This window comes from Ascaphus truei, chromosome 1 (assembly GCF_040206685.1).
Source record: "Ascaphus truei isolate aAscTru1 chromosome 1, aAscTru1.hap1, whole genome shotgun sequence".
NCBI lineage: Eukaryota > Metazoa > Chordata > Amphibia > Anura > Ascaphidae > Ascaphus > Ascaphus truei.
Window position 1 is genome coordinate 367,484,168 of NC_134483.1, and position 12,645 is coordinate 367,496,812.

The window sequence follows — 12,645 nt, forward strand, 5'->3', positions numbered from 1 at the left end:
CCTGGCTTTGATTATAGCTTTTGCAGAATTCTGCAGTTGCAAAAGCTTCCTCTGGCAATAAATGGCACATGTGCTGCTTCTCATTACAACTTGTGCCCTGTGCTCCATCATTGGAGGAATACTCACACACCCTCCTCCTGTGATTGGATCTCCGCCCTTTATATCCTGGGCTTTGGCCCTGAAACAGTGCCGAGCATAAATTCCTACCCTGGACGTTACTGTCTCTGCCACAAGCCACCATGGCTTGTATCCTGGTGTACTAACTTTTCTGGTTCTTGTCCCTTGTTTCCTGAGGCTGCCTGCTAGTTCCATGCGGGGGCCCGTTCCTGACTTCTCTGCTGAAGCGTTGTTTCCTGAGGCCGCCTGCTAGTTCCATGCAGGGGCCCGTTCCTGACTTCTCTGCTGAAGCGTTGTTTCCTGAGGCCGCCTGCTAGTTCCATGCGGGGGCCCGTTCCTGACTTCTGTGCTGAAGCATTGGTTTCCCGACGCTGCCCTGCGGTGTACTTCGGCCAGCCTGCTGTCTCCCCCTGCTGAGACCGGCGTCATGGGCCGAGGCCGCTCCTCACGAAGAGTCACTCCCGCGCTCACGCTCCTAAGCTGAAGCGGGGAACTCCTGACTACCTGTTGCCGAACTCCTGCTTGAATAACGATGTTGCTGCCTTCTCCACTCCTGACCCTGCTACGTATGACTACGAACTGCGCACTCCGGATCAGTCTGCGCGGACTAAGGTCGGTGATTATATAACCCCACCTCAGCCCCGCGGTCCGGTCCCGGTTTGTGGCGAGCACAATCGTAACAAAATGAGGAGTGGGAGATATGATTAGGGGAAGGTATGAGGAGGGGAGGGGAAGGTGTGAGGAGGGAAGGGAAGGTATGAGGTGGGGTGGGGGAGATATGAAGGGGGGAAGATATGAAATGAGGAGGGGGAGATATACGGAGGGGAGATATGAGGAGTGGAAGGGTGGTATGAGCAGGGATGGGGGAGATATTAGGAGATATGAGGTGGGGAGGAGGATATATGAGGTGAGTAGGGGGAGAAATTAGGTGAGGAGGGGAAGATATGAGGAGAGGAGAGGAGTGGAGGTATGAGGAGGTAGGTGACTGTGTGTTTGTCACTGTGTGTGTGTCACTGTCTGTGTGTGTCACTGTGTGTGCACGTATATTGGGAGGGAGGTTGAGAGTGGGGAGAAAAATACATGGGATTGGGGTGTAAGATAGAGGGGGGAAGGAAAGGGTGACTGGGGAGTCTGAGGTGGGGTGAGAGTGAGGAGGTATGTGAGAAAGGGTGGTTCTCGCAAGGCCGCTGAAATGTGGGTAGGGGGCCCAGGTGGAAACGTTGGTCCTGGGCCCTGGGAAAGCTGTCTGTGGCCCTACATGGCAGTGATGTCACTGACTACCACGAGGAGAGCAAGAGACCCTATTTTGCAAAGTGTAATATACTGTACATACAAGGTCAAGAATTTCACATTTTTAAAATGTCTTAATTTTAATTAATGCCTACATTTTTTATTTAATTTTAATTTATGTCAATTATTTATTTAATTTCAATTTGTTAATTATTTTAATTTTAATTACACATACCACATACTGTACACACATACACACATATACGGTGAGGGAGCAGAGAGAGCAAGAAAGGGAGGGAAGGGGGGAGACGAGAGTTTGTGTTATGTTAAGAAGCGAAAATAAATACATTTTTGAAGTAGTAATTATCCCTTCCGAACTGTGCATTCTTGGCCAATAATGTCCTGGCAGTAAGAGTTGAAGGGCCCAAGCAAAGCCCCCACCTCTATACACACAAACACACACTTCAGCCCCCACCTCTATACACAAAAACACCCACTGCAGCCCCCACCTCTATACACACAAACTCACACTGCAGCCCCCATCTCTATACAGACAAACGCACACTGCAGACCCCACCTCTATATACACAAACGCACACTGCTGCCCCCACCTCTCTACACACAGCACACACTGCTGCTCCCACCTCTATACACACAATCACATACTGCTGCTCCCACCTCTATACACACAAACACACACTGCTGCCCCACCTCTATACACACATAAACTCTGCAGGGCCCACCTCTGTATATAGAAACACACACTGCAGCCAGGTTTGCCACCTTCTATTGAAGGCTAACCCGGAGATAACAAAATGTTTTAGATATTTTTATTATATATTTATCTTGCTTTTGGCTGTATCCTCCCGTCCAAATTCTGTCAACATAGCAGCGCGACATCACGTAATGCACATTGCCATAACAACGAGACGCTCCATGACGTCACGCGACATCAAGTTGACATGACAACGGGATGCATGATGGCGCCAAGCCATCACATGATGCCACATTGTCATGGCAACATGTCACCGCCTGACGTCAGTGTCTCGTTGTCATGGCAATGGGGTGCATCATGTGATGTAATTTGTTTTAAAAAAATATTTATAAATGTGTCCCGGTTTTTCATTTTGAAAATCTGGTCACCCTAAATAAGCAAATAGTTTAAAGCAAAACATATAGTGTATTTTAGTCTTTAATGGGGTCATGCACAAAGCTGCGATAAGTCACTTTTAGAGCGCACTTTTAGAATGTGATTTTGAGCTCAACCCGATGCACTAAGCAATGCAAACAGGCACTTTGCGCTCTAAAACGGACTTTTTTCTGGAATTTTTTCTAAGTCCAACTTTGCTCGTTCGTTTCCCTGTTTGCGTTAAATTCTGCCCTTAAGCGGGATGCACTAAGCAACGCAACCTTAGCGTACGCGAAAGTTGCGTTGATCAGAACACGTCAGGTCAGAGTAGACGCAAAAAAAGCTGGACTTAGAAAAAATTATTGCTTTTCATTTTTGCATGCGCAAAACACATACAACAGGCCGGCAGGTGTCCCCGGCTGACCCCGCGAGGGTCCCCGCGGGAGTGCGGTACCAATGTTGCACCTCCAAAAATAATAAAAAATATTTATAACTAAATACATCCCCCTAATACATACAGTACTGTAATGGGCAAAATTACTATTATCCACATATGGATAATAATGCATTTGCCCATTTTAAATACATATAAATTACAAAAAATACAGTAAAAACATATTACACTTACTTTTACAGGCACCCACGGTGAAGGCCTCTTCATTCTCATCTTCATCCTGACCATGCCCCTCCGGTGCTGCAAAACATGCACAACAATCACAATAGCCAATGTAATGTCCCATAACCCCTTAATCCCCATAGCGGTTATTAACCGCTACAGTCATTAAGGGGTTAACCAACCCTCACCCACCACTCGGGAGGCCAACATACCCTCCACCACCAACCCCCCCACCCTGTTTGGCCTAACCCCCCTCAACAATACCCAGCCGGGAGGCCTACCCACATACCCTTGGGGCCAATACCCCCTCCTCCCCACCCCCAGTACCCACAATAAAAACAATACACCGCCCCACAATAAACATCATTCTATTTATTAAATACATAACCCACCCCCTGTGCCCCCCCCATAAATACATGATTTATTCTTTTACATACAGGGTTCATACCCCAGGCCAACGTGAGTCCGTGGTGGGCCTGACGGTCACCTCACAGACCTACAGGTTACCAGCAACTTGTTTCATACAGGTTGTCAGGGTCGCCTAGACCTCCTGCCTAGCCATAGCTTCCTTGTCCACTGGGTGTGCTACTGCCTTCTGTTGGCTCTGGGTTCCTCTGTCTGTCTGTCTTCTTGTTGTTCCTGTCTCTGTCCTTTATAGCTTGCTTCCTGTCTGTTGCTTTTGCCTTTGCTTCTATTCAGACTCCTATGCACATGCCTGTCTTTGATCCTGATCTGTTTATGTACCTGTACCTGTATTATAGTCTGTTCACAGTAAAGGCCCTTGCTAGTAATCTGGCTTGTCCCTGTTTGTTCCTTGACGTCAGTGTCTCGTTGTCATGGCAAAGGGGTGCATCATGTGATGTAATTTGTTTTAAAAAAATATTTATAAATGTGTCCCGGTTTTTCATTTTGAAAATCTGGTCACCCTAAATAAGCAAATAGTTTAAAGCAAAACATATAGTGTATTTTAGTCTTTAATGGGGTCATGCACAAAGCTGCGATAAGTCACTTTTAGAGCGCACTTTTAGAATGTGATTTTGAGCTCAACCCGATGCACTAAGCAATGCAAACAGGCACTTTGCGCTCTAAAACGGACTTTTTTCTGGAATTTTTTCTAAGTCCAACTTTGCTCGTTCGTTTCCCTGTTTGCGTTAAATTCTGCCCTTAAGCGGGATGCACTAAGCAACGCAACCTTAGCGTACGCGAAAGTTGCGTTGATCAGAACACGTCAGGTCAGAGTAGACGCAAAAAAAGCTGGACTTAGAAAAAATTATTGCTTTTCATTTTTGCATGCGCAAAACACATACAACAGGCCGGCAGGTGTCCCCGGCTGACCCCGCGAGGGTCCCCGCGGGAGTGCGGTACCAATGTTGCACCTCCAAAAATAATAAAAAATATTTATAACTAAATACATCCCCCTAATACATACAGTACTGTAATGGGCAAAATTACTATTATCCACATATGGATAATAATGCATTTGCCCATTTTAAATACATATAAATTACAAAAAATACAGTAAAAACATATTACACTTACTTTTACAGGCACCCACGGTGAAGGCCTCTTCATCCTCATCTTCATCCTGACCATGCCCCTCCGGTGCTGCAAAACATGCACAACAATCACAATAGCCAATGTAATGTCCCATAACCCCTTAATCCCCATAGCGGTTATTAACCGCTACAGTCATTAAGGGGTTAACCAACCCTCACCCACCACTCGGGAGGCCAACATACCCTCCACCACCAACCCCCCCACCCTGTTAGGCCTAACCCCCCTCAACCAATACCCAGCCGGGAGGCCTACCCACATACCCTTGGGGCCAATACCCCCTCCTCCCCACCCCCAGTACCCACAATAAAAACAATACACAGCCCCACAATAAACATCATTCTATTTATTAAATACATAACCCACCCCCTGTGCCCCCCCATAAATACATGATTTATTCTTTTACATACAGGGTTCATACCCCAGGCCAACGTGAGTCCGCGGTGGGCCTGACGGTCACCTCACAGACCTACAGGTTACTAGCAACTTGTTTCATACAGGTTGTCAGGGTCGCCTAGACCTCCTGCCTAGCCATAGCTTCCTTGTCCACTGGGTGTGCTACTGCCTTCTGTTGGCTCTGGGTTCCTCTGTCTGTCTGTCTTCTTGTTGTTCCTGTCTCTGTCCTTTATAGCTTGCTTCCTGTCTGTTGCTTTTGCCTTTGCTTCTATTCAGACTCCTATGCACATGCCTGTCTTTGATCCTGATCTGTTTATGTACCTGTACCTGTATTATAGTCTGTTCACAGTAAAGGCCCTTGCTAGTAATCTGGCTTGTCCCTGTTTGTTCCTTGACGTCAGTGTCTCGTTGTCATGGCAAAGGGGTGCATCATGTGATGTAATTTGTTTTAAAAAAATATTTATAAATGTGTCCCGGTTTTTCATTTTGAAAATCTGGTCACCCTAAATAAGCAAATAGTTTAAAGCAAAACATATAGTGTATTTTAGTCTTTAATGGGGTCATGCACAAAGCTGCGATAAGTCACTTTTAGAGCGCACTTTTAGAATGTGATTTTGAGCTCAACCCGATGCACTAAGCAATGCAAACAGGCACTTTGCGCTCTAAAACGGACTTTTTTCTGGAATTTTTTCTAAGTCCAACTTTGCTCGTTCGTTTCCCTGTTTGCGTTAAATTCTGCCCTTAAGCGGGATGCACTAAGCAACGCAACCTTAGCGTACGCGAAAGTTGCGTTGATCAGAACACGTCAGGTCAGAGTAGACGCAAAAAAAGCTGGACTTAGAAAAAATTATTGCTTTTCATTTTTGCATGCGCAAAACACATACAACAGGCCGGCAGGTGTCCCCGGCTGACCCCGCGAGGGTCCCCGCGGGAGTGCGGTACCAATGTTGCACCTCCAAAAATAATAAAAAATATTTATAACTAAATACATCCCCCTAATACATACAGTACTGTAATGGGCAAAATTACTATTATCCACATATGGATAATAATGCATTTGCCCATTTTAAATACATATAAATTACAAAAAATACAGTAGAAACATATTACACTTACTTTTACAGGCACCCACGGTGAAGGCCTCTTCATCCTCATCTTCATCCTGACCATGCCCCTCCGGTGCTGCAAAACATGCACAACAATCACAATAGCCAATGTAATGTCCCATAACCCCTTAATCCCCATAGCGGTTATTAACCGCTACAGTCATTAAGGGGTTAACCAACCCTCACCCACCACTCGGGAGACCAACATACCCTCCACCACCAACCCCCCCACCCTGTTAGGCCTAACCCCCCTCAACCAATACCCAGCCGGGAGGCCTACCCACATACCCTTGGGGCCAATACCCCCTCCTCCCCACCCCCAGTACCCACAATAAAAACAATACACAGCCCCACAATAAACATCATTCTATTTATTAAATACATAACCCACCCCCTGTGCCCCCCCATAAATACATGATTTATTCTTTTACATACAGGGTTCATACCCCAGGCCAACGTGAGTCCGCGGTGGGCCTGACGGTCACCTCACAGACCTACAGGTTACCAGCAACTTGTTTCATACAGGTTGTCAGGGTCGCCTAGACCTCCTGCCTAGCCATAGCTTCCTTGTCCACTGGGTGTGCTACTGCCTTCTGTTGGCTCTGGGTTCCTCTGTCTGTCTGTCTTCTTGTTGTTCCTGTCTCTGTCCTTTATAGCTTGCTTCCTGTCTGTTGCTTTTGCCTTTGCTTCTATTCAGACTCCTATGCACATGCCTGTCTTTGATCCTGATCTGTTTATGTACCTGTACCTGTATTATAGTCTGTTCACAGTAAAGGCCCTTGCTAGTAATCTGGCTTGTCCCTGTTTGTTCCTTGCTTCCCGGTCTCAGTCCCTGCTCCCCGGTCTCAGTCCCTGCTCCCGGACCTGTCCTGCCCCGCCTGTCCTGTTCCAGTCTCCTCGTTGCCGACCTTCTGCTTGTTACCTGACTTCGCTACCTGCCGCCTGCCTCGGACCCCTGCTTGTTACTTGACTTCGCTACCTGCCGCCTGCCTCAGACCCCTGCTTGTGACCCCTACTTTGCTTCCTGCTGTTCCGGCCACCGAGATCCTACCCGCCACAGGAGTCTCCCGTGACACAGGTTCTGGAGGCCTGTTGGTGGGTCCCGCTAGGCGCCATGGCCCACCAGGTGGTCTCCGTGGGTCACTGTGGGCCACAACTGGGTCCCCGAGGTAGGCCCGTGGATTTCTGAGGGCCCCGGGTGGTTCTCACAGGGGTCTGGGGACCCACGGGTGGGCACTACTGGTCCGCGGTGCCCCCACAGATGTGGGGCCACCAGTTCTTCCCCGCAGGTGTCCCCCGTGGACCACACAGCCTGGTACCCGTGAGATACCCGATGATACCTCAGGTGGTCTCCAGAGGTCTCTCGCAGACCAAAGGAACAAATCCTGTATGTAAAAAAAATAAACCAGACCTATACATTAAATACATACAAACAACACATACAGTACAATAATGTGCAAAATAACTATTTTCCAGATATGGATAATAGATTATTTGCTCATTATGAAACACATAAAACATGCATAAATAAAAACATGAATTCTTAAACTTCAAATCACCACATTGCATGTTAAAATAAATCCTGCAGCAATTGTAAATATAAACCAACAAACCAACAGCTACACAAATGTATATGAAATGTCGCACAATTGCATTGAGTGTGTACATGATGCAATTAATTTGTGCATCATGTAACACTATGCAAAATATATGTAACAATAAAATACACTATGAACAATGTCCCTTAACCACCAATGCCATCCTGAAAATCAAATAGAAACTAAGCAACATCAATACAATTAGCATCAATCAATTAATCCATTTCCTCAAACAATTACAATACAATAAAAATCAATTATACAATTCCCTATCCAATTCCTAAAGCCAAACCATTGCCAAAAGAATTCTAATTTAAAGAAACCACCATCATTCTAATCTAACTACCAGAAATAAGCCATTACAAATAACCTGTGACTAAATACAAATTACATTATTCACACCAATGACAAAATAAAGCTGATAAATACATTAGCCATACATGAAAAAAACATAAAAATTAGCAAAACAATCAATTATTATCCCTGTATGTCTATCCATATAGATAGATAAACATAACATACAGGGGCAATAATAGAGCATAAAATACAATGCATTTACATACAAAAATCACATAGAATACACCCATTCAGTGTCCGTGAATGTATGTATATACATAGATACATTCACGGGCATTAAATGGGACAGAAAAAATAAAAGACATGAATCAAAAATCCAAAAAACCTGTAAAAGTAAAACATAATAAACTTTTCTTTTGTTTACTCACCATTAGATGCCCACTAACTGAAATCCAGGCGAACCGGAAGCACTGGAACCAATCCACAGGTAACTGTAAAATAATGAACCCTTACAATCCATGTCTGTGTCTTTTTTTATTCTATTTGTAATCCTTCCCGTCTGTCTTGGGGTCTTCTTTTCTTCTTTGTGGTCTTCTTTGTCTTCTTCCGTCTTCTTCCTCCACGCCCTTCTTTTCTTCTTAGGAGGGGAGGTGTTCCCTCCTTGGCGACTGGTTTCAAAATGAATCGACATAGGCTTTTATAGGTCTATGACGTCACATTTTGGTCAAATGTTTCCCACGGTGCTGATAGGGCCATGAAAAACATGTGATTTAGCCGGAAAAAAAATTGGATGCCATCTTTATAGAGCCCACGTCGCGGCTTGGACACTATAAAGATGGCGGCGACACTGGCACCCGATGCCCCATACCAGGGCCTGTAACTCGGGAAGCAGGGGGTCTCTGAAGCAGAAATCAATGCGCTTCAGCTCAGGGGACCTCCTGCTCCTGCACACTATTATTAAAAATACATTAAAGCAGCTTCATTACCATAGCGGATAGCCGCTACGGTAAGGAATTATTATCTATTGATATGTGTGTTTTAATACTAGTGTAGATGTGCAGGGCGTCTCCTGAGCTGAACCGCTTTGGTTTCAGCCTCGGGGACCCCCTACTTCAGGAGATTTAGGCCCCTTTATGGGGTGCCGGTATCCCCTGCAGAATTTAAATGTCCCGGTCACGTGACGCGGGAGCTTTAAGTGCAGGGGATACCGGCACTCCATAACAGGGCCTATATCTCCTGAAGTAGGGGGTCCTCGGACTTGAAACCAGTGCGGTTCAGGTCCGGAGACCCCCTGCTCATGTACACTATTATTAAAATGTATTTATTTAGTGTACAATCGCCTGTAACAGTCTTGCATGGAGATAGCAAATCTCCATGCAAATGTTACATGCAGCTTTTTTTTTCTATCAGCTAGCGTACGTAAAAGTTAAGAACGCTAGCAGGGAAAAAAGCAACTCGTACGCTGTGGCTGTTCTGGGCTATTTTGAGCAGGTACGTTAAAAAATGGGCTCAAGGCCTTAGTGAATCGCCCCGACCTCACTTTTTAACGAATTTGCTTTTTTGCAAAATCAGAACGCAAAGCCATTGAGCTTAGTGCATAGCCCCCTATGTATTTACAAAGGATCAATTGATACAATTTAGAGGTATAGTCACACAAGTGAAAAGGTTAAAGACAAAAGTTAAAAGACAAAGCTGAACCTTGGGGTGGGGGGGGAAGCGTCCTTGGTTCTTTGCACCACAGCGAAAATGATTCACTTGACATATTCTGCTTGTGAATAGATGTGCTGTCTGACCTATAATTATAGGCTATTAATAATGTTATAATCCGCCTATGATTAAAACATTTTATACATTAATATGGATAATAACAGTATGTCATTAATTAAATGTTCTGCACAGGCTGAACCTTCGCACCTTTTATGGATCTGTTCATTTAATTTAATTTGTCCCTTAGTGTGTGTTGATCCCATGTTTATTTATTTGTATAACACTACATTTACTGTAATTAATATGTTTAACATAACATTTTCCTATTTATATGGAGATAGTATCAACTATTGTACACAGTCATTATTTTATCGTAAACGTTTTACTCAGACTTTGTAGCATGAGAGCAAATATAAAAATAAACAAATATATCATTTTTCAACCTTTTAGTATACATGCATATTACACAATAATATATCTACAGTATCTATCTATCTATCTTTCTATCTATCTATCGTTATGAAACCCCCTTTCCATATGCCTAAGGGAAATCGCAGGCGATTACGCGTGCTGCTGTTACCTGTGAGGCTCACAGGAGGCCAAAGCCTCCTCTTCTGGGAAGCCTGTGGTGATATATCTCGCGGTGCAGCAGCATCACCTATGAGGATCCCAGCGTAAGCAGGATTACTCCACACAAAGCTGCGCCCGTCTTTATTCTAAAGCGGCGTACGCCGAACTGCTCTGAACACCGCGGCCCGACGCGCTGTTTTCCAATCGTTTGGCAATTGACTCTTTTTTCGATCGGTTTTCTATCGTGCGCAGAAAATTGCATTTTAGCGTTGTCTGCAATACCGTCTAGAAACTCGAGTGTGCGATCGTGAGCTGTTCTTAAAAGTCTAATAGCAATTCAATCTACAATACAGTGCACTGTACAGCCGTACATTTCTGCAAGTCTGTGTATGTGCGCACAGTAATTATAAATTTGAAGATTTATATTTGAAGCAGAGATTAACGTTACGAGTTCATACTGTATACACTAATCTGAGGCTCCTTAGCCGTACAACAGATGACAGAGAAGCCCAATGCAACATCCAACATGACAAAAAATACACAGTAAAATACTTATATATTCTCTTGAAAAAGGGTAATTTAGTTTAACCCTTTGGCCAAAGCATTGTAAGCTTGCGAGCCACGACAAGGCAGACCCTGTTCGCAAGTCCTAACACTACCAGATAAAATACTAATATACCTCTATTAGGAGTAAAATTCTCATTTACCTCTATTAGGAGGGAGAAAGACCACATTGGATCTATACAGTATCCAGTAGAATGAAAGGACCTACTAATTTGGGAAGTGGCTTAAAACCTGGGAAGGAAGAGCCACTAACCTCCAACAGCTGAAACAGTTGAGAATAGGTTAACAAAACAAAAAACCCCAGCAAGCTCTTTTTGGGAACCCCTGAGCCCCCACAATATATATATATATATATATATATAGATAGATTCCTTACCGAGTAGATCCAGGATCCCAAGATCACGAGGCAAGAAGGAGACAGCACACTCAAAGGTACAAAAAACAGCGTGTATTCAGTAGAAAAACCGGCACATAAACCCGACGTTTCGGTCCTTGACACAGGAGCTTTCTCAAGGGAGTGCTCCCTTGAGAAAGGTCCTGTGTCAAGGACCGAAACGTCGGGTTTATGTGCCGGTTTTTCTACTGAATACACGCTGTTTTTTGTACCTTTGAGTGTGCTGTCTCCTTCTTGCCTCGTGATCTTGGGATCCTGGATCTACTCGGTAAGGAACCTATCTATACATTACCTGTATGGGACAAGCACATTTTTACCACATATGTGTGTGCCATCTGTTTATTTTTATATATATATATATATATATATATATATATATGAAAAAAGCTACCAGAAGCAAGATAAAGACGCAGAAATCAAGCTTCCAAAACTTGACCAATGATGAGAGACATGCTGTCAATACCTTGAGTAACAACAAAAATATTATCATCAGAGCCGCCGACAAGGGCGGAGGAATCGTCATCTTGGACTACCTCTATTACAAGGAAGAGGTTCTGCGACTACCGGCAGACACAGAAACATACAAGCGGTTGACCAGAGATCCTACTATGGCGTATAAAGCTGAGATAGATTCAATTATACAACTAGGCATATCCAACGGGTGGATTTCAGAAGACACCAGCAGATTTTTCACCCAGCAGCATCCAAAAATGCCTGTTATGCACACAATTCCAAAGATTCATAAGTCTGTGACACACCCACCAGGTCGACCGATCATCTCTACCCGGTCCTCATTATGCCATCCAATATCACAGTACGTAGATTTTTATCTGCAGCCATTGGTAGCGGGTATGGCCACATACGTAAAAGACACTACCAATTTTATGGAGCATATTAACAACTTGACGTTTGATCCCTCTAAGTGTATATTGGCCACGCTTGACGTAGCAAGTTTATATACGAACATCCCGCACAGAGAGGGCTTGGATGAAATCCGGAGCAAGTTGAGTACAAGAGCTTCATGGAACGGCCCCCCATCAGAGTTACTACTACTCCTGACGGAAATAATTTTGAACAAAAATTTCGTCAGGTTTGAGAGAACCTATTATTTACAACTGAGCGGGACAGCCATGGGCTCAAACATGGCACCATCATATGCCAATTTGTATATGGACATGTACGAACAAACCCATATTCTACATGATGCTCCCTATGCACAGTACATCAAAAAGTTTTTATGCTATATTGACGATATTTTTATTATATGGAGCGGTAACACCACAGAACTAAACAGCTATGTGGAACATTTGAACAGCATTCCATCCAAAATAAAGATTCACATTATGTTATAGCGAACTTGAAATACC